Here is a 24,776-nt window from a genome sequence, read left to right on the forward strand (position 1 = left end):
TTTACATTTTTAGCAATCCCAAAAATCATCCTGAAATAAGAGTTTTCACTGCTTAATGTAAGATTTCATCATGAGTAATCCTGAGTCATTTAATTTCATATCTTTTAAAATGTCTTTTCTAAGATGGTCAAACTGACATTTGTCAACATAGTATTGAGACTAATACTGTGTGTTCCCTTCTTCCCAGTGAACAATCTGAACCCAAAAGATATCATTATTTGAGTGATTTGCTCAGATATTTAAATGCTGGTATGGAAGATGATTATTGACTTTTCACTTAAATGATGTAGTCTTCTGCGAAAACCTATTTTCCTTATATATTCACCAGCTGTATTTAAGAACTAGCATTTGGCTAGCACTTTTCATAATTTTAAATAGAAAAATCTCTCATGCGCTGGCTGTCCTTAAGAGATCTCCAACACTTCCCTGTCACATTAATCTCTTTTTAAATAGAGGAAAATTGAGGCAGAGATGTAGAAATTTCTCCCAGGAAACTCAGTAGTTAGGCAGGAAGGAAAAAGAGAAAACAAGTTGAAAAGGAGAAACCAAGCATTGGTATCTGCCCTGCTGGACTGTCATATTGTTAAGTGAACTTGTTCAATTCACAGGAGGGTAATTTATATCACTTAGGCACTAAGAATCCTGTGTGTTCCATGTTTCTGGATGGACAGATGGATGCTCCCTTCACATGTCTGTGTTACTTTTGGTATCACACTGTGAGCTGAAGGTCCTGCCCTGCCTTGTCCTGAGCACGTTCTCATGAGCACTGCCAACAGCCTGTTAAATATGGATGATCCTTCTTGATTTTCCAGATGAGTCAGGAAAAAACACTGGGAATTTTTTCTCGACAGGTGTAAGCCAATTGCTGTAGAGAATTGAAGTCTCCAAAGCGTTTCCCTGGCCCCCAAGGAACCCTTTGGCTTCCAGCCATGGGCTTTTTGTCATCAGCTGCATCCTGTTCCTGGCAGTAGCACGCCCCAGGAAAGAGCACGAATCTCTCTCCTGAATTAGCACTCACAATTCTTCGTCTCATTAATTTTATCCCCACTCTTCCTCCACATTTGTTGGCTTTGGAGAAGGGTCCTGACAGAGTTTTTGCAATCAGTGTGCCCCGCTCAGAACCAGTTGCAAACATTTCCTTTGGAAAGCTGTATGAGGACGGCAGTCTGGCCTTCCTCTGGGGACTTCTCCTGCCATTTAGTTCCCTGTTTGATTTTCTCATGTTGATCTTTGAAATGGCAATGTCTGGTTCTCCTGTAGAGTTCCTGAATCCTGAGTCCTGGGTTTTGCACAGGTAACCATGTTATATAGCAGGAATGGAATCTGGGGAGGTTTTGGCAAGATGGCTCTAAGAGGTGGCTTAGATGGCTCTAAGAACTAAAACCTGAGCTGGCACTAAGAACTTGGTCTTCTGAGAGGACTAAAACTGGCTCCCACTGAAGTCATGGAAGGTAATAATCTCATTTATTTATGGAAGACTTATATCAAGAAGCCTCCTAGAACAGAGTAAGACTATTTTTGCAGTGTGGATTATTTTCATCGACCCTGGACTATGGCAAAACAAAGACATTAAACCTTCTGTCCTCAAAATAGCTCTCAAGGTTGTAACCAAACCCTTAAAATTGCAAGACATGGCTGTTCAAGGCTGGGATGGTGGGTAGAAGAATACAGGTGGTGTCTCAGAAATAAATTGGTCATTTGTAGAAGTTTGGAATTGCTAATCTCAGGAAAACCCAAGCTCAGTAAAAGGCTTGGTCTTCTAGGAAGGCTGCACTCAGTCGAGAGACCAGTCCCTGCTTTTCTCCTAGGACTGCAAAATGACAACTTTCAGGTCACACTTAGAAAGCAATTGGATGTAATCTGTATCTTTTGCATGACATAAAAGAACTAGATGAGATTTTCAGGCACCAGCGTGTCCTCAGGTCTTCTTTAAACACTGAGATCACTCCGGGGTGTGCATGTGATGATTTCTCCTCCTCCACCTCCTGTCTGCTGAGGGAACTGCTTCTCTTGTGTGTGTTCACTCTAGGTGTTGGCCAATTGCTCCCAAACTACCACCATCATTGGCACAACTTGAGTTGTGTTCTCTGGTGGAGCACTCCCTGTTTCAGCACGAGAAAGGTGAGGTGTCTAGGCCAAGTTCATCATCCAGACTCCACAGTCAGTGGAGAAAGTTGAACACCTCCAGAGTGTAATTCATCCCATCCAAAAATAGATGTTTAAGACAGGAAGAATGAATCACTCTCTGGGGGTTGGTGCACGTCTCTCTGTTCACTGATGATAAAAGAAGTCTAGACAATTACCTTAACCTAGACATCCAGCTGTAAGACACCTTCAGCTGCGCGAGATCGAGCTGTGCTTTCAGGTCCCTAAGGACCGATTTCCACCCCCCTGTTCAAATGGGAAGTAGTGTTCTGATTTCACAGCAGCTTTCAAGCTGAAGTCACTGACAATCAGAATCTCAGCGAGCCACATATGGCAGTTTTACCATAACTGAATAGCTTTTTAATGAAAGGTTTTTTCACCCTCAGTCCCATCTGGGAGTTATCCATGAGAAGTTGATGGTGTTTTGAGGAATATTTCTTTCTTTTACTTGCTGAACCATTGCCACCATTAAACATTGCTGCATAATTTCCTCCCAAGGAGTCTGTTGCATGTAGATAATATTCAAAATGTGGTCCCCATTGATTACTTTGATTGAACACATGCCACACATGATGTTCTCCATGAGCGGGAGCACAGCTCCTCAGATGGTGCTTGCAGACACTCTCATTTGTGAGTTCATTTCTCATGGTCTGAAATTCATCTCTCTCTTCTCTCTTGCCTTCCTGTGAGCTCATTTGTTAAAGTATTTGGGGAAAGGCAACAGGGAAAGGCAACAGATGACTGCAGAAGGCAACAGAGCACTGAGATGATAAGGAGCATCCACAGAGCCCTGGAGAAGGAAATAACTGGAGGCAGCTGAGAGGAGGGAAAGCCTCCAGCACTGGACAACCAAAGAGCTGGAGCTGCCAGTCCCCAGCACACCACTGCAGATCCTCACTGGCCACCTTGCCCCATGGAGGTGACCAGTGCAGGAGCAAAGCTGGCAGAGCAATCCAGGGCTCTTGGATATTGGCTGCTCCCCTTTCCAGCCCACCACTGGGAGCAAAGCCACCTTCAGCTTGGAGAGACCAAGGAGCAGGGGCCAGCACAGCCCAGCTGCAGCCCTACGTGGCTGTCCTTGCTCCCAGCACAGTGGTTCCTGTCACCATTGACTGCAGAGCAGGCAGGTGAGGATGATGATGTTTCCAAGGGGACGAAGGGTCCCCTGGCAGAGGTGGGCAGATGTGTTACTCCATGGGCAGGGTGAAACGGTGGAGAGGAGACTTCAGGGTGCCAATCTGTGATCCTAAAGCTTCCACCCCAAACAGGATAAAAGGTTTGGAAACTACACAGCTTTGGCATCTCTGCAGAGAAAAGCACCTCAGCTTGCCTTGGAATATTTAATTCCTTTGACTTTCACTTTTAGATTATTTTTTGCCTGTGCTGTTTTAAAAGGTCAATTCAACATAGAAGTGCAGTCTTCAAGGGAAATACTTGGAAAACATATTGACCAATATGGTTAATGGAAAACATTCCTTTTTTCAAGATGTCTTTTGTCTCTCTCTTTTGGAAGACAGCAGGAAGTTTGGATGAAGCCTGAAATGTTTGGGGCTTTTTCTGTTTTGTTTTGTTGTCAGTTTGTTTATTTGTTTTCTGTTGTTTGCATGTGTATGTGAATTTTCTAGCTGCCAGAAAAAATAAATTGCCCAGTGATGTTACAGGTGCCTCTTTGCTTCCCCTGCCAAGACATCTGCCCACTGCTGCCTGCAGGAGCCCTCAGTGGAGTCCAAGCTGGAGCAACAGATGTGTTTCTCCCAGGGAGTTCCCTGCTTCATCCCTCGCTGTGTCAGAGCTGAACACATCCTGCCAAGATTCAGGCAAAATATTCCAGAAAAGGTTGAGCTATTCACTTGAGCTCAAACTATTGTACAAGAAGTACCCTGGAGCAAAAAGAGAGCTGCGAGACACCATCACACCGAGTCGCTTCCCCCACCCCGGCAGGCACCATGCCGTACCAGACAAACTCCTCCAGATAGGATCCAGGCAGAGATGTTTGCTTAACACAGCAGCTCTTTGAAAAGGCAAATAAATGGACAGTGAAGCTACACAGACGTGTCACTGTGCAGCGATTTCCGTTTAGCATTTACGTTTAGTGCCAGGAAACCCTGACTCATGAATATGAAATCAGAAGGAAAGGAAGAAAGCAGTTGTTCATTATTAGAGCTTCGAATTTGGCATGTGGTGGAAATTAGTGTTTAAAAACATGCAGGTTAAAAAGAGAGGGGCTGGCTCTGATGGTCCAGGAGGCTTGAAGAGCCTGGCTCTTCAAGCAGGGGATGTGCTTCTGTGGGGGTCTCTCTGCTCTCAGGCTTTTCCCACAGGGAATTGCTGCTAGAGAAGAGCCCTGGAGCTCAGGGTTACCATGATGAGGCTCTTGCTCATCTTGAAGTGGGGGAAAGCCCTTGGAAATCCTCCAAATTTACCTTGAGGTAATGGTGAGGAAAGGCAGGGAGGATGAGCTGCCTAATTACCAGAAATAAGAGAAATAACTGAGAGGAGCCTCCAGGAAAATGCATCAACCTCAGATGGAAATCCTGAGGTCCCTAAAGGAAGCTCAGCTTTAATTGAGACTCAGTGGGGTAAAAATGAAGGAACCCACATCCCTGATGCTTCTGCAGGTGGGGTGTCTGTCTGTGCCCCCCACCTGCACCCTAGAGCTGAGAAAAGCTTCTGTGAGCCTGGGGTGAAGCTGGCTCCCTTCAGCACAAGCTTTCTTCCTTCCAGCCATGGGTAGGACACCATCCTTCTCTCTGCACATATTTCACCTCAAGAGAGCTGAGCTTGTTCTGCCAAGGAGGGATGTGGGTCAGAATCACAGAATCATAGAATATCCTGAGTTGGAAGGGGTCCAGAAGGGTCATTGAGTCCAGCTCCTGGCCCTGCACAAGACAACCAACCCCAAAAACCACACCAGGCACCTGAGAGTAGTGCAAACTTTTCTTGAACTCTGCTAGGCTTGGTGCTGCAAGCACTTCCCTGGGAAGCCTGTTCCAGTGCCCAAACACCCTCTGGGTAAAGAACCTTTTCCTAATGTTTCTAATAACAGCGATGCTATTGCAGCAAGTATTTTTGATGGTACTGGGAAGGATGAAGCAAATAAAGACATTGCTGCGGGGTAGCAAGGGCTTGTTTTCCAAAGCAGCTCCTTGCATCAAACCCTCGGAGCAGCTCAAGGCAGCAAGGAAGTGTGTCATCCCCTCCAGTGCCTTCATCTGAAGCCGCCCAGCTGTGCTGTATAAGTACCCCTCTGTTTCCTCGCATTTTGGGTAATTCCAGCGCCCTTAAAATATGACAAGAGCTAATCTGTCAGTGTGGGGCACAGCAGCTCACAGTTATAGCAAAGCATTTGGCTGATACCCCTGGTCTGGAGGATGCAAGGTGCCCAGGCAGGAGGCTGGACAGTGGGCTGGGTGGGGAAGTGCCCATGGGACCGGACAAATCAGCCAGGCTGCTCCTCAGCCAAGTGTCCCCGTGCCACCTCTGCCCCCAGTGACAGCATGGTTGGACCAGGGTTGTTTTGCAGAGCCAGGCTTTGCCCCAAGGCCAGGCCATGGGAAGCTGCTGGCAGGGCTCTGCTGCACCCCATGCAGCTGTGACAGCTTCAGAGAGTCGTTAGCAAGCAAGGCGCGCTTGACGTGAATAATTAAAATACCTGCTGTGCTTTTAAATAGTTCAGAGCCAGCCTTGGAGCTGCATGTGTGAGTGATGGCTGCTGTCTTTGGAGGAGGCCAGAGGAAAGAGGAGGGCTGATATCCAGTGGAAAATTCAGGGCTTGATGCTGCTTCTGGCAGGAGGAGGGATGATGCTGGCAGCTTCCAGAGGGATGCAGGCAGTCCCTAGCCCTGAGGGAGACCGGAGGCTGACACAGCTCTCCTTGCTGATGAGCAGACATCACGGCACAGAACTCTCCAAAGTCTCCTCTCTGCCAAAAATTTGAGCAGCAGTGGAGCTCAGCACCCACCCTTCCAGCTGCCCCAGGGCTGTCATGCTGGTTCAACTCTCCAAACCTGTGGGATGAGGATGTGGAGCAGCAGAACAGGGACAGCCCCACAGCCTTGGGGCTCTGTCAGCACTGGCAGCGTGGGGCCCCTCAGCTGAGCACACACAGGTGGGGTCTGGGGAGGATGCACTGTCTTCTGCAAAGATTTCCCCAAGATGTCAATTAGACACTGAAATCAAAACAGTTTCTGCATGAACAACTAAGAAAGAGTTTCCTGCAGTCTCTCAGCAGCCAGACTCCCTCTGTTCCTACCCCCAGCTGCCTCAGAGTTTGTATCAGAATAGCTCTGAAGGTTCCCATGCCCCAGCATGGAGGAGCCTCATGGAACAGGGGAAGATATCAAATGCTGTGGCTGTGTCAGTGCTGCTGGAGCATGGAGCTGGAAATCATCTTTTCTCATGAAAAAATGGGTTTCTGGGCAGGGGATGGAGGGAAAAATGACATTCCCCATGAGTTAGTTTCAGATTGAATTAAACCATTGTTTGAGTATAGATATATATCTTTTATATCTATATATATAGATAGATATTTATTTATATATTTTTTTCTGTGGAGAGCCTGGACAATTCCAATTCAGGATCACTGTGCAGTCATTTTTTTTCCCCCCTCTTTTTATTTGTTTAGTTCAGCCGATGAACCAAAAAATTGGTTATTTTCACAGCTTTGCCATGATTACCTCCAGGGCAGAAAAGAGCAAAGTTTTTACTAGAGATGGGGAAAAGAAGTCTGTCTGGGGACTGGCATGGTGAGGAGAGAGAGAGAGCTGTGTGCTGACAGCTTTGCAACAGTGTGTGAACATCATCCTGATGTTTGGCCCATTCCCTGGTCCCATGTGGGGACTGGGAGCTGCCACCTGCACCCCTTTCCTGTGGCCCTTTGGCCATGAAAGGCCAGGGCTCCTGAGCTGGAGATCAGCAAATTAGTCTTCTTCTCCCCCACTGCAGAACCTTATCCATCTAAATATTTCCTTTAATTTAGAGCCATGTAGAGTTTGAAAAGCCCTTCAAGTTCACTTGGGCTGATGAATTGGTAATTGAGTGTACCTGGATGTTGGTGCCGGCTCTGCCTCTCTCTGCATTTGTATCAGTCCATGTTTGTTTTCTCCAGCTGTAAATCACTCAGAACTTGGAGAGCCTTTTATCAAATCCTGCTAGGAGCCAATTGTTTTCCCTTTCACAAACCCATCGCTAATGGCACGTGGAGCCACTGTCTTTGCTGTTCATTTAAGAACAGTGAGGATGGTATTTAATGGGAAGAAAAAAGGGAGAATGAGAAGGGAAAGAATTGCTCCTGCCTTTCTGGAGTTTGTTCCTTTGGTCTAATGTCTGTCCCATTGATCTCCTAATGTGTCTGCCTGATTTATTGTCTCACACTCCCTTATCCCCCTGGGTGTTACAGCACACATTGTTCTCAGCTCCTTCAGTCACCATTGCTGCCAGCCTTGGTCCAGCCTCACCAGTGCTTCCACCTCCAGGGCTGCTCACCTGTGCCCCTTTCTCCACAGCCCTGGCCAGCACAGCATGGAGAGTTAAGCAGTTGGTTTTAAGGGTTTAAGGGAGTCAGGGTCATTATCTTAAGGTCTCCAGGTTCTCCAGTTTGTTTGGTACCCCCCTCTCCAGAGGCTTTGACAATACCTGACCCTCTCCATCAGTTCCAGAAGGACCACAGCTGGCTCCCTTCCCACATTGCCCATATCCATGGCTCAGTCCAGTCCACGTGCTCCAGCACTGACAGCTCTGGCAAAAGGGAATTTCAAACCAGAGAGGTAACAGTCTGATTTGCATTTCTTGGAGCTGCTCTGATCCCTCACCCAATGGAAGGACTGGAGGAGCAGCAGCACGTGTCTGGCATAGCCCAGCCATGCAGCCTGTACTTGAATGTAGATTTTTCAATGAACTGTTACATTGCTATTTGCTCAGTGGAAAAAAACAGCAAGTTATATCCATTGACAAAGAAATGTGAGGACTTTGCAGTCTGTGTGTGAATGTTTCGTGAGCATAAAATGAAGTTTGCCAAACGATTATTCATTAGGAATTGTTCATTCAGCTCTAATTGCTTGGGTCTAACTGTTCTTAGAAGGACTGTTGTGACATCTTTGTAATATGCAGTTAAGGTCAGAAAAGTGTTGGTAGAAATTACTTCATGTGAAGTCAAGCTTTTCTTTGGGTGTAACAGGGCTATTCCTGCTTAGCTTAGAAAGAGCAGTAAATGATGCTGCCTGGTTTCTTGTTGGGCCTGTGCAGCCCAGTTAGCTAATGGAGGGTGAGTGGTGCCTTATTGACTCCCACTTTCTCTGTGGAAGGAGTAATTAAATTCACCTGCAGAATCCCCATCTTCTCATGCGTGGCAGTGTGCAACTTCCCTGCATCTCAGCTAACTAGATTAGAGATTACGCATGCTGATGAGACAGCACCAGCTAGAAAAGGTCTGGCTTGGCTTTCAGATCCCAGCTGTTATTTGCAGGACTTATGCTTAGGAACAGCATCACTTTTTTTTTGTTTGTTTTGCTTCTAACCTGACAAACTTTGTCTGGAAACCCAGAGGAACAAGCACCAGGGAGCCCCACCGTCTGTCTTCCAGCAGCATTTTCTGAAATGGAACAACGCTTTAAAGTCTTGCCAGCTCAGCCTTTCACTTCACAGAATATGTGCCTGTCTCTAAAATACCAGGTTATTTTCCCTTACCCCCATAATATTCCCATCCAACATTCACTCTCCTGGAAATCACCAATCCAACGTTCACCTGCCTGCATTCAAACCCCTGGCATTGTTCTTGTGCTACTGCCCTTCTCCTTCCAATTTAGAGATTATATTTCATAACTGACCTCCAACTACCTATTGCCTCCCCGTGACACTTCACCCTTGTCTGCCTGATTGATTGGTCTATTATGCTCTGCACTCTTCCTGATGACTTACAGATTGCCTGGTATCTGTCACAGGCTTCCTTTTGTTCTCTAATACTCTTGGAGTTTTGGAGCACCCTCCGGCTGCCATTCTCTCTCCATATTCCCTGGCCATCACCTGCCTCTCTTATGAATGTCTAGTTTGGAAAAAGAAAAAGAAATCTTTTGCAAAATAAGCCCCTACCTGCTGTGAGTTCACACATAGGCTGGTAAAACACACTTCTAAGACACTGTCATTTTCAATGGGGCTCTTTATTTCCTTTGCACCAACTGGAGGTATAAAAATGTAACTAGATCAGGCTGTGATCAGTGACATGGCTTGGAAGGCAGCTTTCCCCAGCAAATTTCCTCACATGCATAAGTCAATGAAGCAGTGGCACAGAGGGAGCAATGTTGTGTTTAAAGATGTGTGTGGGTAGCAGGGTTCTGCATCTGCTGGGGGAGAGGTCTGGGACGTGTCCCAGATCCATCCATCTCCCTGTGCTTGTCAGAGGTTGTCCAGCTCTCTGATATTGTTCCAGGCTTGTCCCAGCTCTGTCCATCACTCTGACATTTAATTAACTGCCCCATTCTCCTGGATCTTGCACTGGATTTGTGTTGTCTTTCTGAAATACCTCTTAGGTCATGTCTGAATATTACTAACGGGAGGAGTAACAAAATGGTTGTCACTAATATTGCTATTATTGTTACTGTGTAGATGATAATAAAACAAGACATTGAATATCACAAAGATGAGTACTGTTACACTCAGTGTCACTTCTTGCTGTACTGGTTGTCTGGCATCACAGGTGAGCAGGAACTGACAGCAGTGGGAAGCAGAGGGGGCCCTGGCCAGCCAGGCATCCAAAAGTCATAGAAAAACAATGAAGGTGTGGGAACTGACCACTGAGAGTAATAAAATCACACTTGAGATTTAAAAAGACATTTACGGGACCAATCTTCAGGTGTAACAAGGATTATTCAACTTACTAAAACCTGCTGAGTGGCTGGTGCTGGTGGTGGCAGTGGCTGCTCACTCCTCCAGGAGCTCTGCCTTGATGTTTTGTACCATCTGCCCTGGGCAGACCCAGAGCTACCCATCTTCCTTGCATCTTTTTCCATCCTTGTCTGGCATTTGTCCCATTCTTTTTACTTCAGTCTCAGGTCCCCTTCCAGAATTTCTCACAGTCCCAAATTCACTGGCAAGTGGATTTCTTTTCCCTTTTAGTTACTCTGTTGAGCAGCTGCTCTCCTTTGGATCTCCCTGTGGTCTTCTTCCCCCTCACCTCTGGTCACTGTTGTCTCTGTGTTTGATCCATGGCTTCAGCAGCTGTTCTGTCCCTGGGATGGCTTGGTATTAATCAAGCCATCAATCAATCTCTTATCCCCTTTGTTGAAACTCCCTCTTATGCTTTCTCTTTTATCCTTGCAGTTTAAACACTGGGCTTGGTGAGCACCTCGTGGGATCCCGAATGCCGTGTCCAGCGTGCCTCCCAGCCCCTGAGGACAGCAGCTAGGAGACACCCAGGGCTGTGCCTGGAGCCAGCAGCAGCACACAGGCTCAGAGGTGAGGGCTGGACCGTGGCATCTCCGGGGTGAGACAGCCAGCAGGGATGGAGCACATCTTTCTGGAGAGGGCTCCAGTGCTGGGAAATCCTCCCTGGGAGTGGCTGGTGAAGGGGAACCTCATGGCATTCATTCCCAGTAGGAAAGAGTGTGATGCAGACACTGACAGAGAGCCAGGGTTGTGTTTCTCACATTGCTGATCATGGGGTGGGTCCTGGTGGGACTTTTTTCCGCGTGCTGACCTTCCTGGGGAATCCCTGAGCAGCTGAGCTGTGGCTGCTGAAAGCGTGGTAGCAGTGAAAGTTATCACGGTTGCATATTTAATTTTTTTTTTTTTTTTGAAGGCTGAATTCACATTCTTCTTTTGAGATTTAGGGAATATAGAAAAAGCACTTTCTTTCTCCCCTGAAGATGAGAAGTGCAGTGTGTGCCTCCACCCCAACTTCTACAAAATTCTGTTTTAAAAGCAGAAAAAGAACATTGGGTTCATGTTGGAGCTGTAGCTCAGTTTTCTAAGACCAGATTTTGCCCCATGTTCCCTGTTCAAATGACTATCTCTGCTGGGCACTTTGAAATTTTCTCCCTCTTCCTCATCTCCACCTTGACATTATGAAAAGGGTTTTCATCAATCCATTGAAAGAAGGAGATAACTTTTGTATAAAAGTGCACGGTTGACAGGGTTGAGGTTTTTTTGGGTAGTGTGTAATTTTTTATTTTACACTGTTATTATTTAAAATATGCTTTCTAAGAGGACAAAAGGGAATAGCTTAATGGAAACAAATTTCTGTAGAAAAAATGTGCAGCTGGATAAAAAAAAGATTATTTCTGTTATTGCTTGGTTAGACAGGTGAATTTTGAATTTGAGTACAAAAGGTGCTAAAAAGTATGCCTTAACTTCTCTTCAGTGTGCTGTTGAGATTGAAAAGAATAATTTTTGGAGAAAAACTTTTCTCTGAGCCTCTATTTCCAGCATTGTCAAATCTTTAGCGGCGGCCTTTTCCCACAGCTATTATCATGTTTTCACCTTTTCTTCTTCCACCTCACTTGTCCTTTTTTGAAGAAAATGCAGTGCTGGTGAAAGGCAGGCAGATCTGTGGGCTGGAACTGATCTGGAAGGGAGGGACAACAGAGCTGGAGGGGCACAGGCATCTCTGGAAGCCAGACCAGACCAGGGATGCAGTCCCAGGGAAAGATGGACATCCTGGCCTGAGGGAAGTAATTTTGAAAGCATCTACAAGCCTACAGCCCTTAAGACCACCATTCCAAAATGACTTTTAACCAATTAGAACCTAAGCATCAATGAAGATAAGCAGAGCTTAGGTGCTCAGGTCCCTTGGGGCAGACACAAATATCTCAGCAATGCAGACAGATAGACAGTTTGCCTGTCCAGATGGACCCAGACCCAGAGCCAGGCAATGAATTACAAATATAAGTGCCAAAACAGCAGGCTTGGGACACAAAGGATAAAAGACAGTCGTGTTATTTGAGCTGATAAGCCCTGCATCTCGTCTGGAAGATGCTGGAATCAAAGGCTCCTGCAGGGATTTCACAATGGAGCGTTACACCATCCAGCACCGAGGTACCTAAGATGTAAAATGGGCCTTGCAGAGAAAGCTTCATGCCTGCCACAAAGGAGCAGAATAAGAGTTTGTTTTGAGAACTATTAGGCTGAATAATTTGTGGTTGATCTCCATGGACACTGTGAGATATTGCTCCCAACAGAGCAGTGATTGCCATTAGTGTCTCAGCTCCCTGCCTTCGTTCTCCTTTTCCTCCCCAGCCTTTGCAAGGGCTGGGTCAAATGCTCCCCAGGCAGCATGAACAATATTTCCTTCTTTTTTGGTAACCATTGTCCCTTCTATTCATTCCTCAGAAGCTTCTTCACAAGCAAGAGGTATTTTCAAGGGTTGTAAGCATTCATCTCAATGTACATTTTTATGCCTATTCTCCTTGGAAGAGCTGGAGAACTAATTTACTTTATTAGACCAAATGAAAGGAACTTGTGGAGGTAGCCTTGTGCAGGAGGTCAGGGAGCTAGAGAGGAGAGACCTCTGAGACTGCTGTGGAATTTCTTGCAGGAAAAAAGTGGTTTTTGCTGCTTAGTTTGGTGCTGTTCTTCCTTGCATTGTGCTGGCTCCGTTTCCAGCGCTGAGAGCTGAGATCTTCTGTGTGATCCCATCACTGCTCCAGCCACAGAGGCTTAGGAGCAGTGACAACTGTAAGTACCTTGGATTGGCAAGCCTGGAGGTTGCCAGGCTCACAGCACTGGGCTGCTCTGCCAGGGAGGAGGTGCCCAGAGGGCTCTGGTGAGGGTTCCCACCACGGGGAGCCCCAGCCAGCCCATCCCCGCTGACACCCGACTGTGCAAACCCTTCTCCAAGCAGCTTCATGCAGTGAGCAGATGACTAAAACCCATCTCCTGGGCAATTCACTTCATTCATCAATTAAATTGTTTGCTGTGAACGGTTTGGCCCCATCCAGCTCCAGGATTTCAGCCTTGTAATTTTGCTGGCAGAGGACAGCGGTGCCATGTCCGTGAAATCTGCCTGCCAACTGCTTCCCCTGCTAAGCATTTTCTAGGCTAACGATCCCGAAAACCTTGCCAGCAGCCCCAGCTCTGTCCCTTTCAGGGCAAGCCACTCATTTAAACGTGAGCACATCTAAATGACTCCATCTGCTAAGTGACGTTGGTAAAGAAAAGGTTATAGCAGGAGTTAGTGCTGTGTCCTCAGATTGTAACCCTGATATAAAATGGGCTGGGAGAACAAGGGACTGTGAGGAGCTGAGGCTCAAAACCACCTGGGTGACTGTCAGCTTGATTTATTTTCTTGCTCATTAGATAAATTAGAAAACTGGCAAAAGAAATCATCTCCTGCTCTCAGCTGCTTGGTAACCTGCCACGTGGCACAAGATGCCAGCTGCAGGGAGATGCAGCTCCTTCCCCTGTCCTCTCCCCAGGGACACAGGATGGCACTTGGGCCTGTTAGTGCCACACATCTCCATCATCCTGCCACCCTAAACCACCTCACTGACCCATCTGGCCGATTGCTGGCAACCACTGGAGTTTCACTTTTCTCCAATACTGTTAATTTTTGAAGAGCAGCTATTTTCTAGGTGAAAACAGGATCACCAAATATTGCTTTTGAACACTGGCTTTGACCCCAGAACTGCTTGTTACCCTCATTTCACAAATCAGACAAGCTAGAGCAAAATAACCTGGTTTGTGGCCATCAGACAGGACCTGCTGCCCTTCAGAGATGTTGTTCAACACTTTGATCTCGTGGCTTGTGACCAGTCTGCCTTCAGCAGCTGTTCCCTTGCTTATGAACCAGACTAATTTTTGTCTGTCAGAAGGATGAAGCTTAATGGTCAGACTTGATTTAAATCCCTGGGTAAAATGCACTGTCTAGGAGGTCAGGCTCCATTTACAGCACCTTCTAACCTAAAAACTCACTGAAATATCCAGCCTACATAACCAAACCTTGAATTTGGATCATTTAAGCCATCCTCAGTACCTTTAGCTGCGTCTGGTGCGCTCCTATAGTGCGAAACGAGGCCACTGTTCTACACATTGTATTTACACACGGGGAACAGCTTCCAGACAGGATGAGCTATTAAGAGACTGCAATGCATTTCTCAGCCAACGTGGAGGAATCCCTGCTGCAAACAGATGCTGAACCCAGGGGAGAGCCAGGGCAGGACCTCCTGGGAAGGAGACCTGGGGCTTCCCAGAGCTGTTGTGCCAGTGCAAGGAGGTGGGAGGACAATTCCTGCCCTGTAGATGATGGCTGGAGCAGATTTCCTCTGCTGTCCGTGCCCTTTTTTCTGTCTGGGGGACTTGTGCACTGCCTGCACAGGATCCTTGTCGCCCTGTCCCTGGCAAGCATCAGGCCACACGTGTCCCGGTGGCTCAGTCCCCTGCCAGGTGTGTGCCCATGTGTGCAAACACTGCTGGGAGGCCCAGGGTGGAGAGACAGGGCTAATTCCTTCCTGTCATATGCAAGGAATCGGCTTACAGCCCGGAGCTGCTATTACACTTATCTTAGCCTGCATGATGCTAGCCACATCCTGAAATTACCCGGATTTTTTTCAAAATCCAGGTTTATGGCTTGGACTCACCTGACCAACGTGAACAAACTCCAGGCCTGCTTTCAACCCCAGCAGGTTTGGGGCTGTGGGTCAGTGCAGAAGTTGGGCAATGGATGGAGATGTGCCTGGGTGTGATGCCCAATCCACCTGAAATGGATGGAGTCCCACATAGAGAGACACCAACAGCCCCTTCCCAGCCTCTGTGCAGAGCTGATTGCTCAGGAAGACTCACCTGCTGGGATCCTGGCAGATAACATGCCTCTGGAATGGCCAGCCAGGGAGAGATGCTGTCAGGCAAAACACGGAGTGAAATGTTTGGCTGCCGGGATTAAACTGCAAGTCCCACCTGTCTGCTGTGTGACATGTGGCACCGCACCCTCCACCCCTCCCCATTCCCCATCACCGCCTGCCAAGCCCATCCTGCTTGGAAATTAGAGTGGGGAAATCAAAGTCCTTCTCCACCCACTCCTGCTGTGCCTCTCAGCCACTGACATTAACACCGAGCTGGCTGACATTAGCCTTGAATGGATTTTAATAACCCCCTCGTGAGCCTGAATTACCCACTCAGCGTGAGGGCCACTGTGAGTTTGGAGATCTGGTGATGAGCAGGGCATCAGGGGCCAGACCAGCTCCCCAGGCTGTGGACACGGGGCCAGACCCACTCCAGGAGCTGCAGTGGCTTCTGCAGTGGCAGCTGCTGGTGTGGAACCCTGGCTGTTGCCTGGCCCCTGGAGAGCTGCTGCTCTGGCATCTGCTGCCCACAAATGTCCTGCCACCAGCAGCTCTGCGAGAGGCTGCTGAGGTTCCCAGCACTGGGGATGCTGGTCCAAGTGTCTTCCTCCATGGGATGTTGTCCCCAGGGCTGGTGAGAATTCCCAGTGCCACCAGTGAGAGCATCCCCAGCCCCTACCAGTGCGTGGCATAAAACAGCAGCCTTGGTTTAGCCACCTCTGTGCATGGGATGCTAAATGAGATCATGGCTGGCCCAGCAGGGAGTCAGGACTAGTGTATGAAAATCTAGCAAGAAGATTAAAAGGTGTCCCCAGGCAGAAGAGGGCATTTATTTATCCCTTTCTTTGTGGCTGAGATGCACATGGCGTGGGAGCCACAGGGACAGTGACCTCCCCTGAGCACCTGCACGTGGGCAGCACCGTGTCCCCACGGGGACTGATCCTGGGGACAAGACCCTGACCAGAAAAGCTCCTCCTGAGATACAGGGGGACACATCCAATCTCCCCTCCTGCTCCAAGAAAGGGCTTCCTGCCCTGCATCTTCACTGCCAGCCCTGCAGCTCCTCCGCAAAGGGAAAACCCCTCATTTTCCTCTTCTTTTACAAGAGGGAAAGCTAAAAGAGATGGTCATGTGCTTCTCACTTCTTCTGGAATATGCAGGGCCTGGAAACTTGCTCTGAAGTTTGTTTTCCTCAATTAAAGCTCACATGATCTGAGCAAGTGATGCAGCCTTCTTGGCCAGTCACAGTCACATCATCATTTGGGTGGAGAGTGATGGTTTCCAGCAGCCATTGAAATCCACAGGTGTTTCCAGTATGGAAACAGGAACATCCACAGGGATATGGACAGGAGATCCCAACTGGGGTGGGCCAGCAGCTTCTCCAAGTCAGGCTCTAGAGGGGCTGTGAAATCATCAGGCACTTGCAAGAACTGATTACTGACAACAACCCCTGCGAAAAGGTCCATGATAATTGTTGAGTTGTATTTAAGAGTCTCCTTCATACTAAGTAAATGCAAATAGTTTACTCAGAAAATATTTCCCATTAAGATATTTTCTACATAAAATGCTAACAGATTGAGATTATGACTCTAATGATTATTTTTACTGCTGGTTTACATTTAAATGACATATATTTCCCCCTACTGTTCTCTCTTTGGGTTAAATCAATAAAACCTATTAAGAAGGTTCCTCTTCCTCTAAGATTCCTCCCCTCTCCTTTCTGTCTCATCTCCACTGGTGCCCTTTTTATCCACCCACCACCAGAGATTTTTCAGAGCTGCCTCCACGATATTGGTGCCAAGGATTTGAACATCCCCTTTGACAGAGTGGAGTGAATCCAATCTTTGCTGAGATGAGGGACTACAGAGGAGTTCCAGTGTTCCTTTTCCTCATCTTGGGCTGTATTGCAAGGAGATGAAGTTCCTCTTCCCACCCTCTTTTAACATAGAAGCTATGACTGTCTGTACTCCTGTACCTCTCAGCTGTGGATGCTCTTGAGCTCCTTCAAAGAGTGGCTGTGGCTCACCAAGGAGGTGCTGGATTTCTGTTTGGAGAGGAATTATCCTGGTATATACGCAGCGAAAACCATTAAGACGCTGACCTTTAAATTGGGCTTCTTCCTGCTTATGTAGGGAGGAGGTGGGTTGAGTGCCCAAATCTTATTCATTTTAATGACAAATCCCTCACACAGAGGCTTTGAAATGCTCGGCATTAATGCAATTCGCCTCCCTCTGCTGCAGCTTGGCTTTGCTGTGCAGGGGATGTCTCTGCTTCCCTCTCACAGTGACAGACCCTATAGATGTGCTCCATAACTACTGTGCCCAGGTACCATTGTGTATGGATTTGTGGGCTTAAGGCAGTGTTAAGGCAGGAATCTCCATGCTCCTTAATCAGTATCACTGACCTTTCCTTCCTTCATTACTCTCAGCATCACTTTTTTTTCCCCCAGCTTAATTTGCATAGGTCTCATGTTATCCATGTTTTTGCTTTGTCCCTGTTATCCCATTACCCTGGATAATCAAAGTTGGCTGTAATGGAAACAGCAGAAACAATTTGCTTACCCTTCTATTACAAGATATTCCCTCTACTAAGTCTGAGAATACCTGCAGTTCTGTGGTAATGCTAATTAACTGTGCATACATATAGAAAGTAAAGCAAACGGCACCAGGATCCTTTGGGATGGTGGGGATTAAAGAAAGATGAGATATTATTCTCCTCTTTGTGCTTCACTGTCCCTACCCTCAATGGAAATTGCTTTGCACTTACAGAATAAAATGTAATACATGGTGGAGGAGTCACTGACTCTGCAGAGAGATGGAGTTAGAAAGTGCAGAGCTCTCTGCTAGTAAACCCATTATGGAAACAATGATCCTCCCTGATGTCTTACTTCTTGTCTATTTGTTCCCAGAGTGGGGTCTTTTGCAGGTCCCCCTGCCTTGGAGCCCAGTGCTGATTCTTCAGGGCCACAGCTATCCCCCAGAGCAGAGCTCCAGCAAAATATGGGTGGAAAACCTCCTGCCCAGGCTCACAGATTGGTTGGAATAGTGTCTGTAAATGAATGTCCGTGGCAGTGCAGGGTACCTGCTGCTGGAAGTGGCTGCTGTGCCCATCAGGATGCTCACCCTTCACTCATCTTGGGTGGCTAAGGCAGCAGCAGCTTCAGAGCAGGTGAAAGGCCTGGGGAGAATAGGAAAGATGGTACCGAAAACAGAAAGATCACTGGGAGAAGAGAGACTGCCCCAGCCATCCTTCTTCATTTTGCACTGCACAGTGCCTGGGGTTCTGCCCATCTGTGAAGGCACGTGGGGCAACCTCCCACCATTAGTGTGCAGCATCCTCTGAAAGTCTCACATGAGGCTCTCCTGCATGTCAGCTAAACCAAGAGTGACTGACACAGCCAGGCATGCGTGGAGGATTGCTGAGCTCTCCATACGGGAGAAATCCCACTCCAGTCCACCCACCAGCTCCGTGCTGATTTCCCCAGCTCCTCTGGCAGCAGCCTGGACAGACCACCTCATTGCACCCCTGTGGAGCATCTCAGACACTCTGACACACTGTGCCCCCAGGTATGCACCCTGTGCTCCAGCAGGGTGGTTAGACAGCCCTTGCACTACTCCTGCCCCTGAAATTGTGAGGGAGATGTTATTTGTGCTCTGATAACCACAGAACCTTTGATGCAATACTCATGTTTGGGATTTTACCACATCTCTCATCCTCCAGGTCTGTCAAGGAGCTTTACGCAGCCGTGACTCAGAGAGAGGCATCAGTGGAGAGAGTCTGTAGACACAGCCAGCAGCTGTCATGTGGAGGGCATTAATAATGTATATGCAGGTATCTATGCATGACCCATGAGCTCAAGACCCTCCCTGCCTGAATGGTACCGACTCCTTTAGAAGACCCCTGCACTGTGCCATGCCAGAGGGCTGGGATTACACAGGCATCACACACATCTGCCCGAGGTAAATGGGCAGTAAAAGGGCTGATAGGGGTGAGGGCTTGGTGCTGCATGTCTCTCCTGTTCTGCTCAGTCCTCAAACACTTGAACCTCAGCAGAACTAAGGAAGACTCAGATTTGAGTGCTGGCTGAAATCAGTCCCAAAATCCAGCCCAGCCATCTGAGACATTTTGGTTCTGATCAGGTGGCACAGGCTCTAAGTATAAGAATGGGTTTAAAAATTAAAATATGAGTTTGACTTGTAGGAGGGGATGCTTGGGATTGGAGATAGAGCTGTGTATTACTATGATCAGTTGGGAATTTCTTGTTGATTTTATATAGCTGAGACAAAGGTAAACTTCCTATTAACTTCCCTGAGTGAGTCTGTAATGATTTGACCCTTAAAATTCAAGATTTTCAGTTACCAACTCCAGCACAGCTGCGCTGGTGGAGTTCAAGAAGCACACTGGAACAGCCAGCAGCTTTCAACAGCAATTGCACTCAGCACTATTCTGTCTCTTCAACTCCTGACATCATTTGGGAGAAAAAAAGGCAAAGTTTGAATTCACGGGTTTTGTTTCTCTGCAGTTCAAAGGATACATGAGTCTGGTTTTTAATTGGTGCTGAGTTCTCCCAGCTGGTACACAGGGCAGTCCTGAGACTGACACCCAGCCAGGCAGGAGGAGCAGCAGCCAAGGGGGAGAGGCTGTTTGAAGTCCTGGGTGCCTGTCACCCATCTGAAGGGACTCTCCTTGCTGGATCTGGGGGCAGAGGAGCATTGCTTCATTTCTGATCGTTAATGCATTGGTCTCTCCTGTTTTATTTCCACTGATCTTCTCTGTGCACAGTGCAGGGAGAGCCACACGTTGAGTGGTTTGTGCTGGAGATCACAGTGAGAATGAAGCTGTTTCCTTACCCTTTGTGTTTCCTCCTGGTGCAGCTCAGCCTGTCCCCACATCTGTGCCCAGCCCCAGGGCAGGAGCCTGCAAGAGTGGGCTGCATGTCCCTGCAGAGAGAAGCAGGAGGATCTCAGGCTGTGCCCACCCTCACCCCAACAGCCTGGCCAGGTGGAACTCAGCAGTGCTGACATGCAGAGTCTGGGGAGTGCAGGAGCTGCTGGGATGGAGGGGTTGACTTTGTTAGGGCAGTCCTGGGCTGCCAGGTCTCAGTGAGGGTCACAAGGCCTCTGACAAGGGTCACAGGGTGTCTGTGGCACAGTGCACATGGAGCACAGAGCACTTCAGGCACAGCTGGGGTGGGGAGCAGGGTGACCTGCTTCAGTAGGCACTGTTATCTCCCACCCCAATGGGACTTAAAATCCCTTGTTGACTGAGGTCTAACCAAGGCATCTTTCCATGATTTTTTCTCCTCTGTCCCGGAGCAGGAAGGCTCTGTGGCTTCTACAGGCTCCCTGAGCAGTGCAGCTCCCATTGATCTCCTTAATGCTTAGAATGGGGTCCCACCTGCTTGTCTCTGCAGGTTCACTATCACTCCCACCCTTCTGGTCACCTGCTTTTCTTGCCCTCACCTCTCCTTGGCGAGCTGGCTCATGGCTTTGCATCCTGCAGACTTCCTCACCCCTCTGTCTTTTCTGCTCATTTGTGATTTGACCTCAGGAAAGCACCATTACAGTGCCCTCTGCTCTGTGCTCATTCTGCTCCATGCCCATACCTGCTTTGCCCCAGGTACCTTTATAATTTCCACCAGCACAGTCTCAGTAAATCCTGTGCAAGACAAAAACCTCACCAAAGCATTGTAACTCCACCTGGCCCACACCGAGCTGGAGCTGACAGTCCCAAAAGCTCAGTGGGGTGGATATACTTATTGCTAGAAAGCTTTATATTTACCATGGCCTTTCTGACATTACAGTAAATGCATTTCAGAGCCCAAGAAGTATAAAAATAAACTGCAAGAAAATCAAGACAGCTAATTAGCCAAAGGTTACTGCTGGGCTCTGTGACTGTCAGCCCTTTTGAAGTTCTCCTTTACACAGGCAGATGTGTGTGCAATGCTGCTGCTCCTTTGAATAAATGTCTTGGTTTCCAGAGTGGCTTCATATCTGGGTGTGACTGAACACATGTGAGGGCTGTCACAGTGAGCCTGGGCAGGATAATCAGAATCCTTTAACCCTGCACTTCTCCAGTACTGAAGAGCACCTCATCTTGTGGAGTGGCTGATCAGTGCTGTGAGGCACCCAGCCCCTCGTGAGCAGGGAGGTGAGGAGGGGCAAGAGAGCTGCCTGTCCACACAGACAGCCTCTGTCCTGGGGATGCTCCTGTGTCCCTGCCCTCTGCACTGTGCTCACAGGCTGCTGAGGGTTGCACAGGTCATCCAGGGTTTGGATGGTGCCATTGGGGTGCAGCTCTGTGAGGATGAGGAGCCTGGGAAATGTTGGAGCACATGCCCCAGCATATCATGGTCTCACCCCACATCTGCACCCCTCCCAGTATTTTCCTGAGGCTGAGCATCTGCAGGCACACCAGATGGGAGAAGAGGAAGGGGAGTGGGGGTCCTGGCTGAGCTGAGAGCTGAAGGAGGGATGCGATTGCCAAGCCAGAGGAGAGAGGCTGAGCTGGTCATGATGGTGGCCCTGGTGGACTTGGATACTGGGTCCAGAGGAATGTTTTGCTCATATTTGGGCAGGAGAGCCGTGGAGCAGTGATGGAGTTTGAGCCATGTCCCTTGAGCCCAGCCATCCCCTGGCCACAAACTGTGTGAGCTTTCTCTCCCTGTGCTCTGAACTGCTCCACACATGGATCACTGAGAGTTTGGGCACAGTGACCACAGGAACCACCAGCATCATCTGTGCTCTCCTCTCACTTCTCCTCTCAGGTTTTCCTCCTTCCCTTGTTCTGATTTCTTTGGGCTCCATTTCCCTTAGGAAAATCCTTTTTGCAGTTCCCTTTTCCCTCTGTACCAGTTTCTCCTGTCTCCTCCTGCCGCCTCTCTCCCGCTCGCAGCTCGTGCCGAGTGTCATGTGTTTGCTCAGCATCGCTCCTCCTGGAACGTTAATTTGCTGCTCATTTCCTTACAGACTTTACACCACGAGTTGGGGCTTTATGTGCATGTGTGTGTGTGATTCAATTAAACAAAACACAATAAAATCAGGGAAAACAGAGGGAGACGCAGACAGATAGCAATTCCCTGCTCTCCGAGGGCTAAGCTTGTCTGCCTGTGAGCTCGGCCCCAGCATGGCTTTCTGATGTTGCCACATGGATTTCCTTGTAGCAGCTCTCTGCATCTCATACTTGGGGTTTCCATCCCTCTGCCGGGACCCTGGGACAGCAGCTGCTTCTCTGCTGTCAGAAGTTGGGACTGCTTCATCACGTCAGGTGAACCTTGAAGGAGCTGAGTGTCCATTTTAAATAAGCCCTGAAATGCTGAGGCATCTCCAGATTACTCAGCCTCCTCCATCCCTCCTTTTGCTCTCTGCAGCTCAGTCCCAGCAGCCCTCAAGATCCTCCAAGCCAGCAACTTCCCTACCCCCCCATTCTGCTCCAGCTCTCTGGGGTGGCAGATTCCCCCCGTGCTAGGACCAAGCTTTCTCCCACATCACACCTTTCCCTTGCAGTGCAACCTGACAAGTAGCAGCTGTGCTGTGCAGGGCTTTGCCTGGCTGGTGAGCTTCCCTTCCACTGCTCTGTGCCTCTCTCTGTCATGCCCTTCCCTTGCTCACCTCCTTCCTGCCTTGTTTTCTTTCCCCTTTCCCCCTCTAATCCATTCATCCTGTGAACACATGTTTTCTTAGCATCCTTTGCTCCCAGGCTTCTCCTCCCCGGCAGGTTTCTCGCCTCTCCGCGTGCACGCGGCCGTGGGTGTCTCTGTCTCCTGGAGAGCCTGTTCCTGCTCACCCAGCTCTGGCTGGCTCCCTGGCTCTGCAAATGTGCTCTGTGAATCCAGCCTCTTCCCCTGCTGGGCTGCCAGTGTGACGCCTGAAGTGGGTCAGTGCAAGTGGAAGGAGCTGGTCCTGGGAAGGGCAGAGAGAGCAGGCATGAGAGGCAGCCCCTGCCAGATTACAGGGCAGGTGGAGAGGAGCAGATTCTCTTAAAGAGTGAAGATTTCAGGGGTTTTTAAAGCTCACATAAAATGTAATTAAAAAAAAAAATCCTGGCACTCAATGCCCTCCCCTTAGGAAAAAACTCTGACAGCAGAAGGGACCCCCTCCCCTTTTCCAGCTAGCAGCCCCCAGCACACAGAGCCCTCCTGGTGATGTGAAAGGTCTCACTGTGCCACCACCCCTGGGTTTAACACTCCTGTGAAGTCCTGGGAGGGGCCTTGTGCTGCTGGAAGGGAAAGATCCCAAGGAGGTCATCCCTGATCAATGCATGAGGGCTTGTGCTTGTTCATCAGAGTAACTGCAGCTTTCCCAGACACCCACCAGCCACCCTCAGGGTGGGCTTCAGAAACACTGCAGAGAGATGCTCCATGCTTTGAGCCTCTGCCCTCTGTCCCTTCCTCAGAGCTCCTTCTTTCACAACAGAGGGCTCCTTCTAGCCCCAGAGGGTGATCCTGATCTCTGCTTGATCCAGTGCTTCACAGAACAGCAGGAAGAGGTGCTCCTCCCCATCCTCTGTGTCATGGCAGTGGTGGTGGCTGAGGTGACACTGTCCCTGCCTCCTGTCTCTGGTGGCTGTGTACCCAGCAGAGGCAGGATGGATGTCATGGAACATCTCACTTCAGTTTTGGCTCCTGGCTTCCACAGGTTGAGACTGTCCCATCACTCAGACTGTGTGAACCTTCCTGCTGAGCAAAGCCAAAGGATGTGGCCCAAGTTCCTGGTGTGCAAGAGAAGGGAAGGAGCTGCCTTGTGGAGCAGAGAACCAAGAGATTGTCCACCTTCCTGCAAAGTTTGACCAACACCTCCACATGTGGACCTGTGGTTCCCAAGCCATTGTCCTCATGGACCACACGTGTCCAGAGCACAGGAATAATTCTTAGCTGACAGCAGTACTGCAGCATTTCCTGTGCATGCAGCCAATGCACCTGGAGCCATTCCCAGATGTCTCTCCTCATTAATGCCCCCTTAGCAATTTTCTGAGGACCAGCAGCCATCTCCAGCATTAAAAACAGTTCCTTCCTCTTTGATTTATGGATATTAATCCATGCCAGCCGGCAAGAGGCATGACATGTCTACATAATATATTCATTATTAAATTGTTCCTTTCTCCTCCACCTTCCAAGGCTCCACCTTTCTCTTTTCTCTGTAACATTTGAACCTGCATGCTGCACTCAGAGACAATTTGCAACACGGAGCAGTTGGCATCACTTGTTAGATCAGCCTTACAAGTCTGTGCCTTGTGGCCACAGTCAGCAGAGAGAAGACCCACTCAGCCCCATCTCCCAGGGTGTGGCTGCTCCAGGGCTCTGCTCAGGGTAGCTGCTGCTGTGGCCAGGGCTGTGGAGCGCTGTCAGTCCCACATCACTTGTGCTGAGCATTACACAGGACAGGCCAACTGCATGAGCCTGCTGGCAGCTGTGCCTGAAACCGTGCCCAGGCAGGGCTCCAGCGAGGGTGAGCTTCTTCTGCAGTCATTCAGATGCTGGCTCCAGATCAGTGATAGCTAATGCTGTCCAGCCCTCTCATTCAGGGACCAAAACCCAGAGGAAAGTGTTACCTCCACCAGCTCCAGCCCTCCACCTGCTCAAGCCACGCTCCTGGCTCTGGGTTGGCAGCCACCCTTGCAGCTTGTTGATGACTTCTGTGGTACCTTGCTGTTCCCAAAGTGCAGGACAGATCAGATTTAGCAGCCAGCTTCTAGTGATCTCACTGTACTTTGTCCTGGGAAGAGAGGAAAGGAAGATCTCAGGACCTTGGCATGGGGCTGCTTTAATTTTCCTTTCCTGTGTCTGTGCTGTATGAGAACTCAGCCTACTCTGCATCCTCAGGACAGCCCTGAGGCCTGGCAGCAGTGCCCTTCATCCCACTGAGA

General features: G+C 48.8%; 1 protein-coding gene across 2 annotated transcripts in view; it reads left to right on the forward strand.

The window, feature by feature from the left end:
- The window catches only part of ELFN1 (extracellular leucine rich repeat and fibronectin type III domain containing 1), a 101,670-nt gene that overhangs the window by 46,487 nt on the left and 30,407 nt on the right, over window positions 1-24,776 (forward strand). For both annotated transcript variants that reach the window (XM_086854133.1, XM_023936805.2), the window contains exon 3: window positions 10,459-10,593. The gene's annotated coding sequence lies outside the window, so the exon portion shown is untranslated. The remainder of the gene's footprint in view (window positions 1-10,458; window positions 10,594-24,776) is intronic.

The sequence above is a fragment of the Cyanistes caeruleus genome, chromosome 17 (assembly GCF_971803275.1).
Source record: "Cyanistes caeruleus chromosome 17, bCyaCae1.hap1.1, whole genome shotgun sequence".
Lineage (NCBI taxonomy): Eukaryota > Metazoa > Chordata > Aves > Passeriformes > Paridae > Cyanistes > Cyanistes caeruleus.